This window comes from Camelus ferus, chromosome 13, assembly GCF_009834535.1.
Source record: "Camelus ferus isolate YT-003-E chromosome 13, BCGSAC_Cfer_1.0, whole genome shotgun sequence".
NCBI lineage: Eukaryota > Metazoa > Chordata > Mammalia > Artiodactyla > Camelidae > Camelus > Camelus ferus.
The window spans coordinates 2145217-2169027 of NC_045708.1; the positions used below are offsets into that span (position 1 = coordinate 2145217).

At 55.3% G+C, this 23811-nt stretch overlaps 1 long non-coding RNA gene across 3 annotated transcripts; it reads left to right on the forward strand.

Annotated features, from left to right (window-relative positions):
- Nucleotides 1-6861: 6861 nt before the first annotated feature.
- LOC116668230 lies at nucleotides 6862-14454 on the forward strand. Of its 3 annotated transcripts, none has more exons than XR_004325298.1 (3): nucleotides 6862-8362; nucleotides 9708-11629; nucleotides 11719-14454. It is a non-coding gene; the product is annotated as an uncharacterized LOC116668230 (long non-coding RNA). The 3 variants fall into 3 exon arrangements; XR_004325297.1 differs by having other exon boundaries at nucleotides 9708-11396; nucleotides 11476-14454; XR_004325299.1 differs by having other exon boundaries at nucleotides 9708-11396; nucleotides 11503-14454.
- Nucleotides 14455-23811: the final 9357 nt, after the last annotated feature.

Sequence of the window (23811 nt, forward strand, 5' to 3'; positions counted from 1 at the left end):
AATTAAGAAACATTTCTCAGCACCAGCTGGCAATTCTTTTTTTAAAAAATATTTTTTAAAATTATAGTTTTGTTTAAGCAACTATTTTATTTTTTGGTTTTTAGGTTTTAGGTTTACTTATTTATTTATTTATTTTTTAATGGAGGGACTGGGGATGGAACCCAGGACCCAGTGCGTGCTCAGCACGTGCTCTACTGCTGCGCTATACCCTCCCCACTAGCAAGTCTTTCTGTTTTTTTTTTCACGTGTGTAACGAGGATTGTCATGAAAACTAAATGCGAAATCCATGCGAGGCTCTTGGTACAGAGAACGGGCCGTGGTAATTGGACACTGAAGTCTGGCTTTCAGTGTTCTCACTACTTTTTATTATTCCTAGTGACTGGTCTCCACCCTTCCACTGACACGAAACGCCTTCTCTTCTCTCCACTCTGAAGACAGTGGATGGGAATGTCCGTTGGTTCAAACCCATCTTTCCTGAGGCTTTACATGCCCCCCACCCCCAGATTCTGGTCCTCGTCACCCTCGTGCAGTGTCTGCTGGAACAACACAGTGACTGTGTGCTTACTGTGTGCGCAGGTTTCCACCCGCCCGCCGCCTGCCTGCCCCGCTGGTAAGTCTCACGAGTGCAGGGAGCAAGTCCCATTCACTCCTCACTGAGTGCTCAGCACACGGCACAGTCCTGGACACAGGGAACTCCTTAGACATAAGGATGCTGATGAAAATGATGATCATTTTAATGACAATTATAGTAGTTAAACTTTTAGTTTTTAGTGTCTGTTCAGGTCTTTTGCCCATTTTTAAATCAGTTTTTTTTTTAAGTATTTTCATTTCTATTCACTATGCAGACTACTTTTTTTTACGAAGGTACCAGGGATTGAACCGAGGACCTCGTGCGTGCTAAGCGTGAGCTCTACCTTTAGAGCTATACCGTCTCCCTTCAGTAGTTAACTTTTAAAACCTTTTCATTGTAAAATAAAGCCTGTGTGTGGAAAACCATAGAGACATGTTTAGTTTAACGCATTGTTATAAGGCAGACGCCCCTGCCGCCGCCACCCCCACCCCCACCCCCATCAGGAAGTGGAACTTGGTTTCGTCTTATCCATTCTGTTAAACCTGATAAATATTTAAGTTTCTTTCGGTGGACAGACTCCACCTGTACCCCTGCTTTCCCCTGCATGTATCTGCCGCAGGGCCCGGGCCACTGGACTGTGGGCTTGCTGACTGCATCCTGCTGGCGCCGGTCACCATGTTCCGCTGTCACCGGGACTTCCTGGCGAGGCGCAGCAGAAACCAGAGGCTCAATCCGACTTGGATGTGGTCCCCTTGGCGAGGCAGCTGGTAATGTCTGGTGTCACTTTCTTTTGATGCTCACAGGTGTAGTGGGTTGAATCGTGGGTCTCCCCAAACATGTCAGGTTCGAACCCTGGTGTCTGTGATGGTGACCTTATTTGGAAATAGGGCTTTGGTGGCTGTCGCCCGGTTAAGAGGAGGCCATCCTGGGTTGGGGTGGGCTCTTGTCTGATGATGGGTGTCCTTGTGGACGCAGGCGCATGGGAAGCAGCGTGCCTTGTAAAGGGACCTCACAGGTGCACACACGGGGCAGAGGGCCATGTGACCACGGAGGCAGAGATCAGGGTGATGCTTCTAGAAGTCCAGGGACCCCCAAGGATGACCTGCAACCACCAGGAGCTGGGAGAGAGCGTCCAGCAGGAAACAGCCCTGCCCACACTGGGATCTGGACTGCTGTTCTGAAAGGCAGCGTGGTCCTGTTTCTGCTGCTCCTAGCTGAGGACCTGGGACAAGCCAGCCAGCCGCTCCAGGCTCAGTCTCCCTACCAGCACCACTAGCAACAGTGTTCACTCTGACCACTGGACCTCGGGAAAGTGACTGGGAGGCAGGACGTGCCGCCGTCGCCCCAGTTTACAGCTGAGACAAGTGGGGCCCCCGAAAGAGGGAGGAGCAGCGTGCCCAGGCCACCCAACCGCCAGCCTGGGTTCAGGCCCTGGTGCTCGGTGCTGGCTCCGCTCCTTGGACCACTGGCCTTCCTGCATCTTCTCAGGGTCACAATCTGGAGATGGTTCAGGACTCCAGAGTCACGCCAGGGGCCCCTCCCCGGGTCCTCACTCTCCTCGTGACAGGCTGGGAATCCCGTGACGTCACACAGTGTGGGTAGGGAGGTGGGCTTGGCTGGAGGAATGAGAAACAGACAAAGACAGACAGATAGACAGAGACAGACAGGCCCGGAGCCTTCAGGGGGGTGTCCCGGGGAGGGATGGCACCACTGGCACCCAGCTTCTTACAGGGTGTCAGAGGAGCCAGCCTCGTCCGTCACTTGGCACCAGGCGGTGTCCAGAAACCCATCTGCCCGGGGCCGGGGTCTGAGTTGCGGGAAGTGTGTCTGGAGCAGCCTGCTGGCCGGGAGGAGGGGAGCCCCGTCCTGCGGTCCTGTGGTCCTGCAGGCTGGGTCGTGCGGGGACAGGCTTGCCCAGCGTACTGCGGGTTTCCCCAGCGACGGACGAACAGATTATGTAAGACACCCAGAGTTGGAGGGATTAAGCAGAAGTTTGAAATTGTTACAGACACTCTGCCAGCTGCCAGCTGAGCCACAGACGGGCCGCCGGATTTCGTCCTTTTTGAAGTTCGCTGTCCTGAGGGTTTTTCTGGAGACACTGACCTCAGGGCCACTGCGAGGGGCCGGGTGCGGTGCCCTGCCCTCAGATGTCTCCCCCGAAGGGGGCCCCCCTCACTGCCTGGCCACGGCTCTCAGCGTGCCTGCAGCCCACCCCTGGGGGCAGAGCCCCCCCATCCTCCGGACGATTGATTGCTTCAGTAGCGCCTCTGGGGCTGGCGCTGCCCTGTCACTGTGGGTGAGGGGAATGACAGGTGGCGTCCCCGGCTGTCAGCAGGCAGAGAAGAGCAGGGACGGGGAGGGAGCTTCCCGCTGGTGGGAGGAAGGCTCTGCTCTTCAGAGAGGCCTCTTGGCCTGTCTTACTCTGACTGTTCGTGGCCTCCTGAGCTGCCTGCGCCTCCGTGCAGGGGTTCTGCTGGGCCTCACAGGCTGCAGCTGCAACCTGGCTCACGCCCTATGTCAGCCCCAGCCCCACCCTGGCTGCACCCTCGTCTTGGCAGATGGCCCCCTGTCCTCAGGGCTGCCCAGTCACCGGCAACTCCCTGTCCCTCCTGGCCCTTCGGAGAATCAGCCTCCCAACTGGTTTGTTTCTTCAACAGCCCCTGGGTCCGCTTCTTCCCGGCAGCCCCCCTGGCCTGGGTGGTCCTCCCCACCTCCCACAGATTTCTGAATTACAGTGAGCTGTGGACACGTCTGTCTACAGCCAGATGACAGACACCTTTCCTGGCTGAGACCACCCCGACCAGTTTGTAACAAGGTGCTGTGTGCCCAGAAGATGCGGTTCACACAGAGCCCTGCCCACTGTCCTCCGGGGAGCCCTCCCGCCCTTGGGGTGGGGCTGCTCCACGGACCTCAGTCCCCTGCTCAGCCCTTTGTGTCTGTCCAGACCCCAGGCTTCTGGAGGGCAGGGGCCCAGTCTGTTCCTCATGCTCCTTGGGGCTCAGAAGTTTGGATACATGAGTCAAGTGTTCAGGGGAGCATGGTTCTCTCTCTGAGGCAGGTTCGGGGGTTGGGAGGGGGTGGGAAATGTTCCCACCCTCTATCTGGCCTCCAAGGTCATCGTCCTAGACCTGGGGTCGCAGAGCCCTGTGTGGGACTTGGTCGGCCTGAGCCCTCCCTTCACCCAGCCCGAGCCGGCTAACTTCAGCCTTAATTATCCCTCCCTGGGCCGTGGGCGTGACTTGCGTCATCCTTCCTGGAGGCGCAGTCTCAGGCAGACGGCAGTGGTCACTGAAGGCAGGTCTGCTGGGCCAGGCACTGTGGCCAGCGCTCTCCAAATGCAGCGTGTGTGGCCCGGGAGGCAGGGCTGCGGGTGCACAGCTGCCCCAGTCCATGCCCTGCTGTCCGGACACACTGACGGCCCAACATCAGAGCCGAGAACCAGGCACCTGCTTGAGGTCATGGGGCCGGGAAGCCACCAGAGGCAAATCTGAAGCCGTGTCCGGAGAACCCAGGGGCCCGGTGTTGACCAAGAGTTTGGGGGGGAAATTTGGAAAAGGGATGCTCATGGTGTTAGGTTCCTGTCGTGGCTGTAACACCCTCCCACCTCGCCCCCCACAACGCTGTTCTTTCACCATCTGGCGGCCAGGCCGCCACAGTGGGCCTTCAGGATGGTTCCTTCTGGAGGCTCCAGGCAGAATCCACTTCTTTGCTTTTTCCAGCTTCTAGAGGCTCCCGCGGTCCTTGGCTTGCGGCCCTTCCTCCATCTGCGAAGCCCAAGGCACAGCCTCTCCCTCCGACTGCCGCCCCCGCTGCCTCTCTTACAAGGCTTCTGTGATGACATCGGGCCACCCAGGTGTTGACGGAAAATAATGTCCAACCTAGAAGCTGAGCACTGTATCTTCTTTGGTGGACTTTCTGAGGACTCGAGCCTGGGAGGTGGCCTCTCAGATTGATCGCTCCGGGAGACTGCCACAGAGGAGCCAGGACACACAGGAGTTTTACTGCCAAGACCAGGTAGTCGCAACATCAAAAGACGGCTGTTAATTAAAGAAAACCAGACGCCTCAAATTAAGGAATTTAGTGCTTTTCTGTGTGGGGAAAGATGCAGGAGCCTGGGCTTCTGGAAGTCACCCCTCTGACGCGCACCTCGCTGTGCAGGGCCAGCACTCCTGCTTTCCTCCGTCCCGAGCCCCCTCTGGGTGCAGTCGGGGCGGCTGCAGTGGCCGCTGGCTTGATGCCTCGACATCCTTTGTTTGCTGACAGGGCAGGAGATGTTCTTTATTTATTTATTTATTTATTTATTTATTTATTTATTTATTTATTTATTTATTTATGGAATTGAGTTTATTTATTTATCTATTTTTTGGTGGAGGCACTGGGGGTGGAACCCAGGACCTCGTGCATGCTAAGCAAGCACTCTACCCCGGAGCTGTACCCTCCCCCACAGGGGACAGCCTTCATCCACACAGGCAACCAGGATAACCCCCACCTCAAGATCCTTACCTGACCCACACCTGCAAAGCCCCTTTTGCCATGTAAGGTGACACAGTCACAGGGCTCGGGAACCAGGACGGGGGGCATCTTTGGTGGGGGGGCATCAGTCAGCCGACACAGCCCCTGGGCTCTGCTTCAGTCGTGACAAGCATCCTTGACATCCAGAGGGTCAGGGGAGCAGGCGGAGCCACGGCTCTGAGCCGCCTTAGTGAACGTGGGTCTTGCGTGGCCTGAAAGGCCGAGCTCCCCCCAGCCTTGGGTGAATGTGGCTCTATTCTGTTCCATTGACCTGTTTGTCTATTTTTCACCTACTGGTCTTGACCCACATTGTCTCGATCACAGCTGCCAGCACAGGGGTCGTTCCAGAAACCAGGGAAGAAGCAGAGAGAGTAACCAGAGTGCAATCGCCTGGTGATTTTGTTCCTTTTATTTAAAAAAATTTTTTATTGAAGTGAAGTTGATTTACAATTTGAGTTTCAGGTGTGCAGCAAAGTGATTCAGTTGTACATGCATACATATTTTCTTTTCAGATTCTTTTCCATTTTATGTTCTTACAAGAAATTGCATATAGTTCCCTGAGCTACAGTAGGGCCTTGTTGTTTACCTGTTTTATATATCGTCATGTGTGTCTGTTGATCAATGTTGTTCTTCTGGGGGTGGGAAATGCGACCCAGACAACTTGGGAACTCAGCTTCTACCCTGCACCCCCTCGCACGTGTGCAACGCTGGCAGGGCTCTGTGGCTGGCGGGGCTCTGTGGCTGGCGGTGGGCTGCTGCTGGTGGGGGAGCCCCCTGAACCCCGGGTGTAGTGTGTCTGGATCTGCTGTCTGCAGAGGTGCCTGGACACAGGACACCCATTGCTGGCTCTCCATGTCACCATCTGCTTTGTTTCTTCCCAAATCTACAGGCACAAGAGCCACAACTGCAAAGGACTGGTCTTCCCCCTCCACCTGCCAGTGGAGCGAGAAATACACACACAAGGCCATTTTGGGGGCACCAGACACCAGAAGCTCTGTTACAGTCACGCTGAGGCCACCCTGTCCTTCATAATTGGTCCTGTCTTATTCCACGAAAGCCCCTTTTCCTGAGCTCGTGGGCAGGAAAAGGCATTAACCCCAGAGGGTGGGCTACACAGTGGATTGAGAGGAAAGTACAGAGCTTTCCCATGTACTCTGTGCCCCCCACACGCACAGCCCCCTGCACGATCAGCATCACTCACCAGGCTGGTACGTTTTTCACCAAGGAAGGACCTACATCAACACGTCTTTATCACCCAGAGTCCACAGTTCACCTTAGTGTTCCTTCTTGGTGGTGCACATCCTATGGGTTTGGACAAACGTATAATGACATGTATCTGTCACAGTGATCTCATGTTATTTTATTTTATTTTATTAATTTTTTAGTGGAGGTGCTGGAGATTGAACCCAGGACCTCGTGCGTGCTAAGTGCATGCCTCTACCACTGAGCTGTGTGCTCTCCCCGTCGCCGTGAGCTCACGCAGAGTGTTCTCACCGTCCCAACAAGCCCCCGCACTCTGCCTTCTCATCCCTTCCTCCTCCACACCCGGCAAACACTGAGCCTTCGTTGTCCCATTTGCCTCCTGTGCCTCAGTGTCACAGAGCTGGAATCCTACCTATGTCATCTTTTCAGATCGGCTTCTTTTACTGAGTAATCTCATGTGAAGTCTCCTCCGTGTCTTTTCATGGCTTGATACCTCATATCTTTTTAGCTCTAAATATTACTCCATTCAGACGACCTACTTTATTTATGCATTCACCTGCTGAGGGACATCACGGTTGCTTCCACGTTCTGGCGGTTATGAACAAAGCTGCTATACATAGCCATGTGCAGGCTTCTGTGTGAACGTAAGTTTTCAGCCCACTTGGGTAAAGGCCAAGGAGCACGCTTGCTGCCTCGCACGGTAAGACTATGCTTAGTTTTGTAAGAAACAACCCAACTGTCTTCTACAGTGGCTGTCCCATGTTGTGTTCCCACCAGCAATGAATGAGAGCTTCTGTTGCTCCGCTTCCTCACCAGCGTTCAGTGTTGCCAGTGTTACAGACTTTTTCCTTTTTTGTGCCATTCTAATAGGAGTGCAGTGGTTTCTCGTTATTGTTTTAATTTGAGTTTTTCTAATAACATACACTGTGGAACATCTTTCCACATGATTACTTTCCATCTGCACCTTTTCTCTGGCGCAGTGTCTGTTCAGGTCTTTTGCCCATTTTTTTTTAATTAATTTTTTCCCCTTATTATTGAGTTTTAGGAGTTCCTTGTGTACCTTGGGTAACAGCCTTTTGCCCAGTGTGCCTCTTGCGAGTGTTTTCTGTCGTCTGAGCTGGCCTTTCAATTCTCTTGACGCTGTCTTTCGCAGAGCAGACGTTTTCAGTTTTGATGAAGTCCGGTTACCCGCCAGTTACTTCACGGTGCACGCTTTTGGTGTCGTAGCTGAAGGGTCCCCTCTAGAGTCTGCCCTATGTTACCTTCTCGGGGCCTATGGCTTTGTGCTTTACATTTTGGTCTGTGATCCATTTTGAGCTAATTTCTGTGGAGCCTGTAAGTCCCGCAGTTACCCCTTTGTTTTGGCCTGTGGACGTTCAGTGGTTCCAGCATCGTTTGTCAAGGAGGCTGTCTTTGCTCTGTTGTAGTCCCTGGGCTCCTTTGTCAAAGATCAGTTGACTATATTTTTGTGGGTCTATTTCTGGGCTCTATTCTGTTCCATTGACCTGTTTGTCTATTTTTCACCTACTGGTCTTGACCCACATTGTCTCGATCACAATAGCTTTATAGTAAGTCTTGAAGGCAGCATCAGTTCTCCAACTTCGTCCTTCTCCTTCAGTATTGCGCTGACCTCAATAACTCAAAAAAAAAAAAAAAAAAAGTTCTTGCCTGCTAAGTCTGACATCTACGTCAGTTCTGACTTGATGGATTTCTCTTCTTATTGTAGGTTCTGTTTTCAAGCCTCTTTGCATGCCCAGACATTTTTGACTGGCTGCCAGACGCTGGAACTTTACATTTTACATTGCTGGCTGCTGGATGTTCATTTATAGATCTGAAGCAGTCCTGAGCTTTGTTCTGAGATGCGGTCACATTATTTGGGAGCATTCTGATCCTCTCAGGTATTGCTTTTAAGATTGGTTAGGTGGGACCAGCACATCAGCAGCAACTACCCCTGGCAACTGTTCCCGGACCAGATCAGTGTGTGGCCTGGGGATAAGAAATCCAGATGGCTGAGACCAGACCCCGCTAAGCGCTCTACCCAGCGTCTCACGAAGGATGGGAGCTTACAGTCCGATGGTGGGTAATGGTAGCAGTTTGCAGCCCCGCATGACCATTGGGCACTGTTCCCACTAACCCTTTTGGCGGCTTCTTCCTGCGCTGGCGGGCAGTCTCCTCACCCACGTGCACTGGGAATTCCTTTGCCGGACACTTGAAGGGGGCCTCCCGCAGCCCTTCAAAGTTCTGCCTGCAGTTCCCTCCTGCCAGTGCTCTGTCCTGTCAACTCTGCGTGCCTTGGTCGCGCTGGATTCTCAGCTCTGTCTCCTCCTCTTGGGGTCCCCTGGGCTCTGCCTGGGTTGTTTTACAAAATTTTAAACTTTTTTTGGGAGGGTGGTAATTAGGTTTGTTTGTTTATTTGTTTGTTTGCTTGCTTGCTTGATTGATTTATAGAGGAGGTGCTGGGGCTTGAACCCAGGACCCCACGCGTGCCAAGCGTGTGCTCTCCCACCGAGCTACCCCTCCCCTCTCTGCCTGGGTCCGTGCCCCTGCGCTGCAGCCTGAGAACCTGCCCAGCTTAGCCGGTGGGGCTGATCTCTGGGCTCACCGTGTTTATTCCTTGCGTCTCAGGAATTACCTTCTCCTATCTGTACAGTTTTCACATTCATTCTCAGAAGTAGGCAGCACTGTTATCCTGTTTTTCTCAGGAGGTGCCGGAGCCTTGTGGTGGTCACCTGGCCGTGAGCGGTGAGGTCGAGCCGAGGCAGTGGGGCGCGGCCACCCCGCTGTCACCCTGCCCCATTAGAGGCATTGTGGCCATCATGCTTCAGCAGGGAGTTCCAGAAGGCTCTTCTCAAGGGCTTTTCTAGGACAGTGAGGGCTGTGTTTGCGTTAAATTTGACAGTACTTTGTGTGGGTCTTCAAAACTGGAGGTGACCTTTCTCAGAAAGCTTTGAATAGAACTCTGGTGAAACCCTCATTTGGCCGTGACTTTTTTTCTCTTTTATCCCACTGTGTGCTCCTCTGCTGATGCGAATTCTGCCCGGGCATGGACATTTGAGGGCCCCGGAGGTCTAGACCCCCTCACTCTGTAGACAGGGGTCCTTTCTCAGTAGTCAGAGGGCCCCTCCAAGGAACCACGAGGGAAGCAGCCAAACCAAGGGGCACGGGTCTCGCGAGACGACTGGAGCAGCGGAAGCCAGCGCCGCCTCCACCGGGGCCTTCCCTGAGCCGGGTCCCCCCAGCCCCCAGCCCTCCCCAGCCCCACCCCTCCCCCAGCCAGGCTTGTTCAGGTGCCGGCAAGACCCTCCCTCATTGTGCTATGCTCGCTGGATGGTGCGTGTCTGTCTGTCTGTCTCCCCTCCTGGGCTGTGAGCACTTGGGACACAGGGCTTTTCCTAGTTGGGGTTTTTATTCCTTGCACTAGGGAGACAGTGCCCAGCTGCACTGAGTTTTCAGTGAAGACATTATGAATGAATGACGAACACATGAATGAGCCTGAGACTCGTGCCGGTGAGGACGCCTCGGGTCGTGAGTAACGGAGGAGCCAAGTCCAGGCGGCTTAACCCTGACGAGATGCGTCGTCTCGGGTAAGCTTCTGGGGCGAGGTGGGCGGCAGGCACGGCGCCGTCAGGGCCCCAGCTCCCCGGTTCTGTGGTCCCCTGGGCTCTGCCTCTCTGTCCTCAGGCACCCCTCTCATGGCTTCGAGGTGGGCGCTGCCAGCTGTTGATGGGACAAGCCGCTCATTCATGCCCAGAGGGAGAAAGACGGCAGAGTGACAGTCCTTCTCGCCCGTCTGGTTGGCCAGCCTAGGTCACGCGTCTGCTCCTGAGCCTGCACCAGTCACCGGGGGCATCTGTGTGCCGACGGGCTGAGATATTAACCGGTGGGGAGGGCGGCAAACTGTGACTGGCCAAGCGGCATTCATCCATGGCCTCCTGAGTTCATAGCGAGTATGGAGGAGAGGAGAGTGGGCACCAGGCCAAAACAGGGTCCTGGGGGAAAGATGGAGTGGAGAGGTAACCTGTGTGGCAGTGACCCACTGAGGGACGATGGGACGCCCCCCCACCCCACGTCTCCCCCTCTTTCCCCCAAGTGAGTGGGTTATACGTGACAACCCACATTTCTTGGGTGCACACTTGGAGTGACGTGGGCTCTGTACCTCGAGCTGCATGGGCACAGTCCCATCGGGACCCCCTTCCTCTGGGAAGGGATTGCAATCACTCCATTGCAGAGCTGAGAGAACAGAGGTGCAGAGAAATTAAGAAACTTGTCCAAAATTGCCCAGCTGGTCAGTGATGGGGCTGGGGGCTGATGCCTGCATCTACAGGACAGGCTACTGAGATCCAAGGATGCCTAAGGATGACCAGCAAGGTCTTTTCAAGATGGGATGTTCTCCGTGGTACCCAGGGCACCGGGTCCCTCCCCATCCTACCTTCCCTCTGCCTGCATCTCTGCCCTCTCCCTCCAGGGCCTGGCATCCTCAGCGGGCAGAAAGCACGGGCTGCTCATGCACCCTTGGCCCTTCCCAGAGTCCCTGAAAGGCAGGTGGCGTGGAATCCTGGAAGCCAGGACCATCACCTACCTGGCAACGGCGGGAAAGGCAGAGCTGCAGCCCGGGGTGTCCTCTTCCCCATCCCCTCCCCTGGCCCCCAGTCCCGCCCCTCTGGACCTGCACAGGGCAGGGGGCCATGAGCCCGCAGGGGGACGTGTGCATCTGCTGGTGCTGAAGTCCCACTGAGCACGCACAGGCCGTCCACCAGCAGAAAGAGGTGACGCCACGGAAGAGGAGGATCAAAGATCAAGAGGGCATTGATGCTGAGGCTCTGTGAGCCCCTCCCTGGGGTGGGGGCGGCGAGGGGGAGGCTGCTGCTGAGTCAGGACCGCCCTCCCTGCTGCCGCGGGAGCAGTAATGTCAGAAGCACACGGAGGGCGGCGGTCCTCAGTGGCGCCTGCTCAGGGCGTGGGCCGAGCCGCCGCCCCCACGCACCTGTCTGCTGGGCCAGCGTTCGTGGTGCGTGAGGGACAGCGTGCGGGCCAGGCTGGCTGCCCACAGCACGTCATCAGACCCTCATGCCTGCGCCAAGTCCTGAGCGTTGGCCCTCTTCCCTGTTTGGTAAGTGAGACCGTGAAGCCTGGGAGAGGCCAAGGAGCCCACGAGGGAGGGGATTTAAATCCACCTTTCTGACCCCAAGCCTGCACTCTGGACCCCTCTTCCCAAGCTGGACAACTGGGGACTTCTCCAGCCCCTGTGCCCGCACCCCGCCTGGCCCAGGACGGCCCGGAGCTCGCGCCCTGGGAACCAGGGGCCTCTTCCCCCCAACACTCTCTTCTCACTGCTCTTGGCAGGTGAGGAGGCGCGGCCACCTGAGCCCCCTCTCCTCACCTCTTGCTCCCAAATTCAGGGGGATTCCTGAATTCCCCCCTGGGTCTGACAGGAGCAGCATTTTCTGCCTGTGGCCCTCAAATTCATCGCCCCCGACGCCTGGGAAAATGCAAATAGAAGTAAGATTATGCTGGTTTTCACACACAAGGAATCTGGTTTGGGCTGCCAGCGGACCCACCAGAGAGGACTCGACGTTGAGATACTTGCCCGTGCGCTCTCACGGAGCATTTACTGCGGCGTGCGGGGCTCCCGGAAAGCCTTTATATAAATTATTCATTATGGAATTCAGCTGAAATGCCAAAAACCCTCCCAGCCAGGGGCGACCTTTTTTGCTCTTATTTTTTTCTGTTACCTCTGAAGAGCCGGTCCCGGTTAGCATCCAACCCGCTGGCCAGGCAGGTGGCATAATTATCAGGGAGAAATGAATGGGCCGGTGCCATGATTCTGACCCTGTGCTTGCGTCTTTTCAAGGCAGCTTGGCTTTTCTTAGAGGATTTTCTCTGCTGGCAGCTCGAGTGCTAATGTCCTCTGGTGCCCGCCAAGAGGCATGTTTTCCAGGGGCGGTGGAGACCCAGGCCCGTCTCCCGCCGCCTGTCTTTGGAGAGGGAGACCCGTTTCTCCCATTGATCGAGCCCTTCCAGGCCCCCTCAGGCCCCAACCTGGGGGAGAGTTGGGCAGTAGAGGGAAGAACGAGGCTCAGAGACAGTCGTGGGCCAAGCTCCCTCGTCCCCCAAACCCGAATGGGAAGTGTCAGCCCCAGGACCTGTGAGTGTGACCTTATTTGGAAATAGGTCTTTACAGACGTGATCGAACGAGACCACTGGGGGCGCCCTGACCCGATGACTGGTGTCCTTACGAGAAGGGGACACTTAGACACAGACGTGCAGACAGGAGCGCACCGTCTGAAGGCCTGGGAGAGAGGCCTCAGGAGGACCCAAAGCCGAAGATAGCCTGATCTCCGACTTCCCGCCTCCAGAGCTGAGAGAAAACGCACCCCTGCTGTTGAGGCCCGCTGGCCTCTGCTGGTTTATTCTGGCAGCCTGAGCAAGTTCACCCAGCGATGAAGTGACTTCTCGAGGCTCAAAGACAGCACCTCAGGGTTTGAACCCATGGCCGCTGTGACCAGCCTGCTGGGCCTTAGGTTGGATGAACTGGGAGCAGCTTTGCAAAGTGGCCCTAAGGCCTTTCATGACGCCTGGGAGTTAGCAAGACAGAGGCTTAAGCAGGAAGCCTGCCTGCGCCTTCGTTTCTCCCTTTGAAGAGCTTTCCGTAAACGTTTGTGGAGTTAGTTGCACAATTCACACATGAATAAGCGAGGGATCCCCACTCTCCAGGGTGACGCCCCAAGGCCCCGCTGCGTGTTTGGTGACAGTGACAGACCATGTGTCTGGAGCCCCCGCGGAGCTGCCCACAGGCCTCCCGCTCCTCTGCACTGCGGGGCGAGGCCGAGAGGGCTCAGCCTCTGGGAACCAGGTGGGGTCCTGCCCTCCTGGAGTCCCGGGGCCGGGAGCGGGTTCCGCAGGGAGAGGACAGCCGGGGATACTCTGCCTGCGCTGCGGCCGGCTGGCCGTGGACTCAAGTTCCCTCCAGGGCCTTCCCCGTGTGTCAGCGAGGCCCACCGGCCTGGCGCAAGTCCCCGGGTGGCCCGGCATGGCCTCAGATGACCTTTCAGGGACCTCCCGTTTCCGCTGTCAGCATTATCAATCACTTGTTTTCTCTGAGGGAGGTGTAGGCGGAGCATCCAGAAAACTCTGTGAGATTCATGGGCTTCATGCTGAAAACATTCACCGCCTCACAGAGGCGCAGCCGGCCCCGAGAGCCCTCCGGACCCTCGTGCGTCCGTTCTCCCCGCCTTCAGGCCTGGAGTAAAGAGATCCTGAGAAGGGGCTGGAGCCCCCCACCCCATCGCACCCCTCTGCCGGTTGGCGCCCCTCCCCCGCCAAGTCTTGTCTGTGTTTCCTTCTTCCTGCCTGCGGACAGTTCGGTAGCTGCTCATTGAAAGCTCCAGTTGGCACTGAGGACTCAGACACAGACATTCCCGGGGTCGCTTGGGTCTGACTGAGCCCTGAGCTGTCCCCTGGCCACGTCTGGTGTCGGCCTTCCACCTCCAGGGAATCTCCTTTCCCTCCGCACCCCCATCTCCCCTTGACTCCGGGGCTGGCCCGGGCCGTGGGGTCCCACCTGCCTGGCTCGCTGTCCTGTGTCACCTGGGCTCCCCCGCCCCTGGCCTCAGGCCGGAGCACTGCGTCGTCTGGCTGTCATCTGGCCCTGACTGTCCCCCACCTGCCTCCCGGGGCCGGGTCTCTGAGCTCGGCCTCCCTCCAAGGGTCCCCACTGGACCTGCTTTGCCGTCACCCTTGGCCTTTGCGGGTGACAGGCCTTCAGATCCCCACGGACGTGAATGAGCTCCGGGGAGATGGGGAGCAGGAACGGCAGACAATACAGTCACTAAGAAAACCCATTCATGTGGGGACAGTTATTTTTCCTAAAATGAGCAGCGTTTGGGAGTGAGGAAGGCCTTGCTGGTGGCATTGGTGAGACCTAGGCTGTGCATCTGCGATGGCAGCAGGGCCGGGTTGGCGCACACTTGTTCTCATTTGCATAAGTTGGAGAGGCTGCTGGGGGCCCCCCTCCCTCTCCTCTCCGTGAGGGCCTCTCTCCCGCACCCCGGGGCCCCACCCTGAGCCGGGCTCTTTGCTGAGACACTGACTGGGGTAGGTTTGGGCACAACTCCTGGAGGCGCTGTGTCCTTGTCCTGGATTTAAAATGTGGCAGAGGGAGCGTCTGGTCCCCAAAACACCGCACGATGTGTGATCTGTGTTTCTGTGACTCTCGGGTCTCTGTGCCTCGAGGTTCTGCCCCCCGGGCGGTAGTTGACACAGAGGGACGGGGCTCCTGCGTCTGTCCCAGCCCCCGTCCCCAGCGTTCCTCCAGGAGCCCTTCAAGGAGGGTGACAGGCAGCCCGTCCCTTCCGGAGCCGTCTGCTCTCCGCTGCTCAGTGATGTGTCCTAACACGTTCCTGGAACGCGTCCTCGCCATCTGTCCCGTGTGCTGGATTACCTACTGCGCGGGCTGGAATGAGGAGTCCCAATTTGCAATTGTAAATTGTCTTTTTTTCCCTTCTTTGCTTCATGCGGTGGCTCTGATGACACGTCAGGGGCTGTCATGGTTTGCAGCAAGTGTGGCTTGCTTTCCAGGGGGCAGGAGACACACTCTCTGGAGTCCTCACCGTCCTGGGACCCACTCATGGGGCCGGGGTGGGCGGGGGATGCCAGGTGGGCAGGCTGGGAGGTGAGCCCCAGCTGACTCCCCACTGCCCTGGGCTCCAGGACGGGAACCAGATCGGCATCCACTCCGATGAGCTCACGTGTGCGGTGCGCTGAGAGCCACCGCCCAGGCCCCGGGCCTCCCGGCCTCCCTCGCTGCCCCGCCGGGGCCTGTCCACCATGCCCACAGACACAGGGCTCCTTCGTGCGCAAGGCGGATCTTGCCACCTGTGCCTGCACATCCCCATGTTTTTCATCGCTGCCACAGGGCCCTGCATGCAGTGGCTCCCTCTGCCCTTCCCCATCTCTTCCCCCAGTGACACCAACTTGCTCCTGACTGGGCCCTGAACACGCCAGACACATGCTCTGCAGGCCTTTGCCCCGGTGGCTCCACTGCTAAATTCTGCCAGGCATTTAAAGAAGAATCATTACCAGGACTTTCAGAAACTCTTCCAAAAAATAGAAGATGAGGAAACACTTCCTGACAGTCTGCGAGGCCAGTGTGACCCTGATGCCAAAGCCGGGCAGAGACCCCTGTCTCAGCTCCGGCTGCCGAAAGAAATAGTGGGGATGGGGGAGTGGATAATGCAGACTTCACTCCTCGGGGTGCTGCAGGCCGGCCGGCTGAGGAGCTGGGTCTTCGTGGGCATCTCTTCCTGGTTTGCAGACGGCCACCTTCTTAGTGTGTCCTCGTGTGAGAGAGGCCGAGCTCTGGTCCCTCTTCCTCTTGCTGCAGGGGCACTCATCCCGTCCTGGGGCCCCACCCTCAAGCCCTCATCTCACTCTGATCGCCTCCCCCAGGCCCCACCTCTGCACCCCGTCACACTGGGGGTCAGGGCTGCAACGTAGGAATCCAGGGACACAGTTTAATACCCAGGGCACCACAATATGACACTGCAGGTCTCTGCCCCTCTGCCCGGATGGAACCTTCTTCCCCACACCTTCCTCAGGCTCAGCCCCCTCTCATTCAAACCCCACTCAGTGTCCCTGACTGCTGGACCTCACACAGCCGGCCCTGGCCCCAGGATGCGGCACTGCTGTGTGGTCGGTGGTCGCTGGAGGACGTTCCAGGGTCTCTGTCTCTCCCCTTTTACACCGAGCTCGCAGTGGGGTCTCTGTCTGCATGGCGTGGAGCAGGGTGGGGCGGCCGTGCCTTGCCTGGAATCGTCCCTAGTTCTTGCGTCTGTCAGCCCGGATGCACCAGCGTCCAGGCCACACCTGGGTCTGGTGCTCTGCCAACCGGTTACAAAGCCCTTTCGCGTCCACCTCTCCTGCTGCTCGTCTGGGTGGGGGTGGCCCTGCGACCAAGGTCCCAGAAGCACTCATGGATCTAATGCGCAGAGAAGGGAACGGAGGCTCTGGGAAGGGCAGTGACTCCCGAGGTCACACACATCAGTGCTTCCTGCTTCAGTGCACACACCTGCTGTTTCTGCCACGTTACGCTGTGTAGCGCAGGGACAGGAGTGGTGACAACAGACAGACAGACGGCCAGAGGTGGTGTCAGTGCCAGTCCCAGAGGAGGGTGAGTTTCGTGATGTGTGTGAAGCAAGGGGCACACGAGAGCTGCCACCCACTCAGTTAAGCCTCAGGGGCTTGAACTCAGGGGGCCAGGATCTGGGCACGTGGGGCCACAGGCCCACTGGCGAGGGGGCGTCTCTTTTGGGCCACATGAACGCCATCCTCCAGAGGAACCAGGAAACCTCTTACCCACGGCCAGGCCGGGGGCAGAAGCAAAGGCGAGGGCACCTGGTGCCCCTGGTGGGGGGAGGGCTTCGTCCCCGGCCAGGGGGAGCCTGGGCGAGCCAGGGTTACTCCCAGGCCCCTCGGGTGGAGGGTGGGGTCTGGGAGCCTGCAACCCCAGGAGCAATGACTTAGAGCCTGAGTCTTGGCCCGACGCCAAGGGCAAAGGCGAGACGGGCCGGGGAACCCGGAGCAGTTTGTCCAGCGGGGCCCGTGGGGTTCCTGAGCGTGAGGGTCTCTGTGTCCCTGACGGGATTCAAGGCAAGGCGCCCCTGCTCACTATAAGCCCCACTCCCCGCCCGACCCCCAGCTCCACGTGCCTTTGCCCAGTTCCCTTCCCGTCTGTCTCCCCCATTGACGCCCCCAGCATCTCCCACCCGCTCCCCACTTCCTCCTCCCACGTGTGCTTTCTGGGCCAGCGCTCTTATTTCAGCAAACACAGGACCCTCACGGTCTCCCCTGGGGTGAGAGCCACCAGAAATCTCACACGAAGGCAGCCTTCCCAACTGCAGCCGCCGACGAAAAGCAAAAATCGATAGGCTGTGCACAGGGCATGATTTAGCTCCCGAAACCCACGCATCCTTCTCCATCGTGTGCCATCACGGAGTTAATCTCAGCCCCGGGCGCTCCTGTCGCTCCTGCGCAGCCGCCTGTCTTCCCCCAGGTGGCGTCTCTCCTCCCGGGAAGGACGAGTCCGCACTGCCAGGCGGGGCAGAGGCTCCAGATGGGGCGTTGGGACCGACCGTGTGAGATCGGGGCAAAACCTCATGGGAAAAAACCTCCTTGTTTGTCTCTGATGAACTCGAGTCAGCGCTGGGAAGTGCGAGTCTCGAGCAGCACAGTGCAGCGCTCCACCACCCAGGCTCCCGCTCGGGCTCGTTTCAGAAGGATGCTCAAAAGGGGGAGTGTCGCGGTGGACGGATCTGGTGTGAATCCTGGCCGGGCTGCTGGCCGGCGGGGTGACCTCAGACGTGCCGCTGGGGCGGCATCTCCTTTTCTGCAACGTGGGGATAAGCGGGGGTTGGACCGCATCCTGTGTGTGTGGCTTTAATTTTTTTTATTATTTTAACAGCTTTACTGTGGTATAATTTCTGTGCAGTAAACTACGCGTATTTCAGAGGTGCAATTTGATGGATTTTGGTAGATGCATGGTAGCATCTGGCCCGTAGTAAGCGCTCAGTGAGCGGTGGGGATAAAGCAGAGCAGTTGCTTTGCTTCCTGGTATCTTCATGCGCACACTGGGAGCTAATTTTGCGGACCCTCCCTAGCCAGTGCCAAGGCGGTCTCTGCGCGCGTTTTGGGCAATAATTCATTTCCAGTTCCATCTTAACAGCTTCCTCTTTGCTCTCATCCTGCCAGTCCTCCCCCTCCCTGCCCCCCGTACTCCCAGTTTACACTGGCTCGCTGAGTTTTGGGTACGTTTCGGGTGACACAATTTGGTAACGTGGGAGGGTCCAAGCCCTCTCCTGACCCTGCCCGATAGAGGGGGTCTGGCTTTTGCCTGCTGAGCCCAGGTCCCCCCAGACAGGCTGCCCGGGTCCCGTCTTTTTCACGCAGCTCAGGCAGAAGTGAGTGGATGCTGGCCCGGGGCTGCGTCTCTAAACACCTCCCTCCAGTGCTCAGTGGCTGACCTGATTTCCCCATTGCATTAGTTACGCCCAGAACATCCATGCCGCCCCCTCAGGCTTGCGTCCCAGCATGAGCAGTGGCCCAGGCCCGCGGGGGGTGGGGAGGGGGCCGCAGCAGCAGAGGGGCCAGGCTTCTGCCTGACGGTAGACGGAGACGCGCTTCCCCCAAACTTGAGGGGAAGGCCCCCTCTTCTCCTTGCTGGTGGCTGACAGTTGCCCCTCCCCCACCCAGCCCAACATTTAAAATTAGCCTCATTGAATGGGCAGCAGTGATTTCCTGGTGTTGCTGAGTCTCTTGGAGAGACGTGTTCGCACTCTGATTCCAGGAGGGGTGGGTGGGATTCCTGCGTTACAGGTGAGACTGGTCCATTTCTAAGTTGATGCCCGCAATTAGTTCAGATGGTTAGAAACACCCTTGCCCTTAATTAATCTTCTGAGCACTAGTCTTGCGCACACAAATGGGCCATCACTCGTCCACAGACAGTGGAGAATTGCACCTCCAGGTCCGGTCAGGTCCCCGGCAGGTCGTGGGGCCGCAGGGGAGGACGGGCCCTGGGCCTTAGTGAGGTTCTGGGGTTCAGTGTCGGGGAGGGAGAGAGTCCCCAGCCCACTCCTCTGGGGTCCTGCCTCTTAAGCTGGGGGCCTTCTACTGTCACTTGTCTTTCAGTCGGGCTGAGGGAGCCACCCTTTGCCCGGGGACCTGGGCTGACCCTTTGTACGCAGGGCTGTTGACTGAAATAAAATGCACAACCTGAAAGTTGAAAGTTATGTTTTATTCGGCGGACTTTCTGAGGACTCAAACCAGGATGACAGCCTCTCAGATGGCTCTGAGGGACTGCTCCGAAGTGACAAGGGAGGAGCCAGGATCTATGAGTTTTTGTAACAAAGACCAGGTAGTCGGAACATCAAAAGATTACTGTTAATTAAAGAGAACCAACAGCTCAAGTTAAGGAATTAAGCTCTTTTCTATGTCTGGGAAGGTGCAAAGGTCTGGGCTCATTGAAGCCATTCCTTTGATGTGCACCTCGCTGTCCAGGGCCGGTGTCCTGTGCTCTCCCATCCTGAGTCCTCAGGGGGCACCGCTGGGGGTGGCAGCAGAGGGCGGGAGGGCTGCCTGCTTGTCTGCGCCCTGAGTTCCCTCTGCTCACCATTGGGGGGCGGTGTAGTGGCTGATGACTTGATGGCCGCAGCATCCTTTCTGTGCTGATATGGCTGCAGTATTTTGCCCTCAGAGGACCCAACATCTCCTCCGTCACGAGACAGCTTTCCTCATGGTTTCCTTTGTCATGTGCACATGTGCCTGTGTGTTTCCCAGAGAGCTTTGTGTAGGTGCTGCAACCGAGGTGTGACCGTTCATTCTCGTCTCTTTGTGGGTCTGTCCACCCTGCACACTGAGGGCAGCTCTGGGTCTTTCTTTGTGTCCCCAGGACTGCATATGAGGCTGGCCCTGGTTGGAATCGAAGGCTTGTTGCCAGAAAGAGAAAGAAAAATGCCATATGATATCACTTGTATGTGGAAGCCAAAAAAAAAAAAAAAAAAAAAAAAGACACAAATGAACTTATTTACAAAATGGAAACAGACTCACAGACAGAGAAAACGAACTCATGGTTACCGAGGGGAAGGGGGTGGGAAGGGATAAATTGGGAGTTCGAGAATTGCAGACACTAACTACTATATACACAATAGATAAACAACAAGGTCCTACTGTACAGCACAGGGAATTATATTCAATATCTTGTAGTAACCTATAATGAAAAAAGAATATAAAAACGAGTATCTGTGTGTGTACATACGACTGAAACATGCTGTACACCAGAAACTGACACAACATTGTAAACTGACTAGCCTTCAATTTAAAGAAAAGAGAAAAAACTGGGCTTTGAAATTCAAAGCCAGGTTATCTGGGCTACATCAAAATGAAAAACTTCTGTGCATCAAGAGATATTATCAACAGAATAGAAAGGTAGCCTAGTGGAGTGAAGAAAAATATTTGCAAATCATATATTGAATATGAAGTTAATATCCAGAATATATAAAGAACTCCCACAGCTCAACAACAACAAGAAAACAATCCAATTAAAAAAAATGGGCATGGGACCTAATTAAACTTACAAGCTTCTGCACAGCAAAGGAAACCATAAGTAAAACAAAACGACAACCTATGGAATGGGAGAAAATTTTTGCAAACGATGAAACTGACAAAGGCTTGATCTCCCAAATATATAAACAGCTCATACGACTTAATAAGAAAGAAACAAACAACCCAATCCAAAAATGGGCAGAAGACCTAAACAAGCAATTCTCCAAGGAAGACATACAAATGACCAATAGGCACATGAAAAAATGCTCAATATCACTAATTATCAGAGAAATGCAAATCAAAACTACAATGAGGTATCACCTCACCTCAGTCAGAATGGCCATCATTCAAAAGTCCATAAATGACAAATGCTGTAGAGGCTATGGAGAAAGGGGAACCCTCCTACACTGCTGGTGGGAATGCAGTTTGGTGCAGCCACTGTGGAAAACAGGATGGAGACTCCTTAAGACTAGGAATAGACTTACCATGTGACCCAGGAATCCCTCTCCTGGGCATATATCCAGAAGGAACCCTACTTCAGGATGACATCTGCACCCCAATGTTCATAGCAGCACTATTTACAATAGCCAAGATATGGAAACAGCCTAAATGCCCATCAACAGATGACTGGATAAAGAAGATGTGCTATATTTATACAATGGAGTACTACTCAGCCATAAAAATGACAACATAACACCATTTGCAGCAACATGGATGTCCCTGGAGAATGTCATTCTAAGTGAAGTAAGCCAGAAAGAGAAAGAAAAATATCATATGAGATCACTCATATGTGGAATCTTTAAAAAAAAAAAGAACATAAATACAAAATGGAAACAGACTCATAGACACAGAATACAAACTTGTGGTTGCCAAGGGGGTGGGGGGTGGGAAGGGACAGACTGGGATTTCAAAATTTGTAGGTAGTGACAGGCATATGCAGAATAGATAAACAAGATTATACTGGGTAGCACAGGGAAATATATACAAGATCTTGTGGTAGCTCACAGAGAAAAAAAATGTGACAATGAAAATATGTATGTTCATGTATAACTGAAAAATTGTGCCTACGCTGGAATTTGACACAACATCATAAAATGACTGTAACAACAAAAAATGTTAAAAAAAAAAGGGCAAAGGACTTGAATAGAAAATATTTGCAAAGAAGATAGAGAAATGGCCAACAAGCACATGAAACGTCACTAATCATCAGGGAAACGCAGACCAAAGCCACAGTAAGATACCACCTCACACTGATTAGAATGGTTCCTATCAAAAACACACAAAAATACAGCAATACAGAAAACAACAAGTGCTGACGAAGACGTGGAGAAACGGGAGCTCTTGTGTGCAGGTGGTGGGAATGTGAAGTGGTAGCTGCCGTGAAAAACAATACAACGATTCCTCAAAAAATTAAAAATAGAACTACCTTGTGATCCAGCAATCCCACATCTGGGTATTTATCCAAAAGAATTGAGAGCAGGGTCTCGAGGAGATAGCTGTACACCTGTGTTCACAGCAGCAACATTCACAGTCACCAAAAGGTGGAAACAACCCAAGTGTCCATGGATGGATGAACATGTTGGATAAACACAATGTGGTCCATCCATACGGTGCAATATTATTCCACCTGAACAAGGAAGGAAATTCTGACACCTGCCACCACATGGAAGGACCTTGGGGACATTATGCCACGTGCAATAAGCCAGTCACAAAAGGACAAATATTGTATGAATCCATTTGTATGAGGTACATGGGAGTAGTCAAACTCAGAGACAGAAAGTGAGGGTGGTGGGGGCCAGGGCTGGGAGGAGGGTGAGTGGGGAGCCAGTGTTTAATGGGGACAGAGCTTCAGTTTTGCAGGAAGAGAGGGAGCGAGATGGTGGTGGTGGTTGCACCACAGTTTGGAGATGCTGGATGCCACTGAGCTGTGCCCTTAAAGCAGTTAAGACGGTAAATGTTATGGTACATAAATTTTATCACAATTAACAAAAGCCAAATTTCCTTGGCCAGTCAGCCTACCGGTGGGTTGCTGGCACCCACCCTGGACCCTGGGGCGGGGGCGAGAGTGGAGCCTGTCAGAGAGAACCAGAGCCAGGCAGCAGCTGAAGCGGTAAAATCAGATGGTATTTAGGGCTCTTGCCGTCGGGGAAAAGAGACCTCGGTGTAGAACTGGTCTCAGCTTGGAACACAACAAGGACAAATGGGAATTTATAGCTGAGGAGCGGGGAAGCGGTGGATGGAAGTGACCATGAGGAGATGTCAGGAGTAAGGCGGGGGGACGGGTGGTCAGGCATCACCTGGGGGTGGTGGGGGGACCTGACTGGATATCCAGGGTGGGGGTTCTGTCTGAGTTGCTGTGGTGGAATTCCTGTTGCAGCGGATGATGCAAGCCCACGAGGATGATGCCAAGGTCAAAGCCTAGAGGGAGGGCAAGCCCTTATTGAAGGAGCGTCTTCACCAAGACTGAGGCCTGTGAAGGGGCTTCCTGATTTGCGGGCTGGGTCAGCCTAAACCTGCCGGCCTGCTGGGGAACGAGCCGCAGAAACAGGCGGGTCGGCATTCCGGCGGAAATGATGCTTCCTTTTGGCAACTGGTACTAAAGACACATTCCTCCCTCCTGCAGGACCCCGGGGTCTTCCCCCACCACCCCCCGGAGCGCATGCCTAACCATGCTGGGCCCTGTGCGGTCAAGGTCAAGGGGACATTTTCCAGGAGCAAAGCTGGGCTTGGCCACCAGGAGCAAAGGCATGGGAAAGGCCGAGGGGTTCAGAAGGTCAAGGTAGCCGGTGCTCGGAGCCCATGGTAGCCGGGGATGCCCCCAGCCAGCTCCCTGACGGTGCACGTGAGTCCTTGTCCATTTTACTGCTATTAAGCCTACGGCAGCACACGGTTTACAAGTGACAGTGGAATATACAACAGTCCTGACTGTAAATTCCACACGGTCAGTGGATTCTTGCAGACTGCTTTTGTTGACTTCTGCCAAACCCTGTATCTGCCATCGCCAACCAACGCTTGCCACTGGCGAGTGGCTGTGGTTCTGACATGTGTGTCGGCACGTGCTTTCTTTTCTTCTTCTTTCTTTTTTCATGTTGCTCAGTAAGACGAAAAGGGGAACCACAGAGACTTACGCCTGGTCTTCACCAGTCTGCCGATGACGTGAGCAGGGCCTGGCAGGTACCTGGAGCTCAGGAGCTGCAGGGAGTGAGACTGTGAATGAGGTCATGGGGCTGAGGCACTCCAGCCGGTGCGGGGCTGCGGGCCGTCAGTGCTGGTGCCCGTACTGGTGTTACTGCTACTGCTCGCGAGGCTCCTGCAGACGGGGGCTGGCGCTGGTTGGTCAGTTCCTAGGCTCTGGGGTGGCAGTGGGGACCACCTCCTGGGGCTGCTGTAACGAGGCACCATAAACTGGGTGGCTTAAAAAAACAGAACTT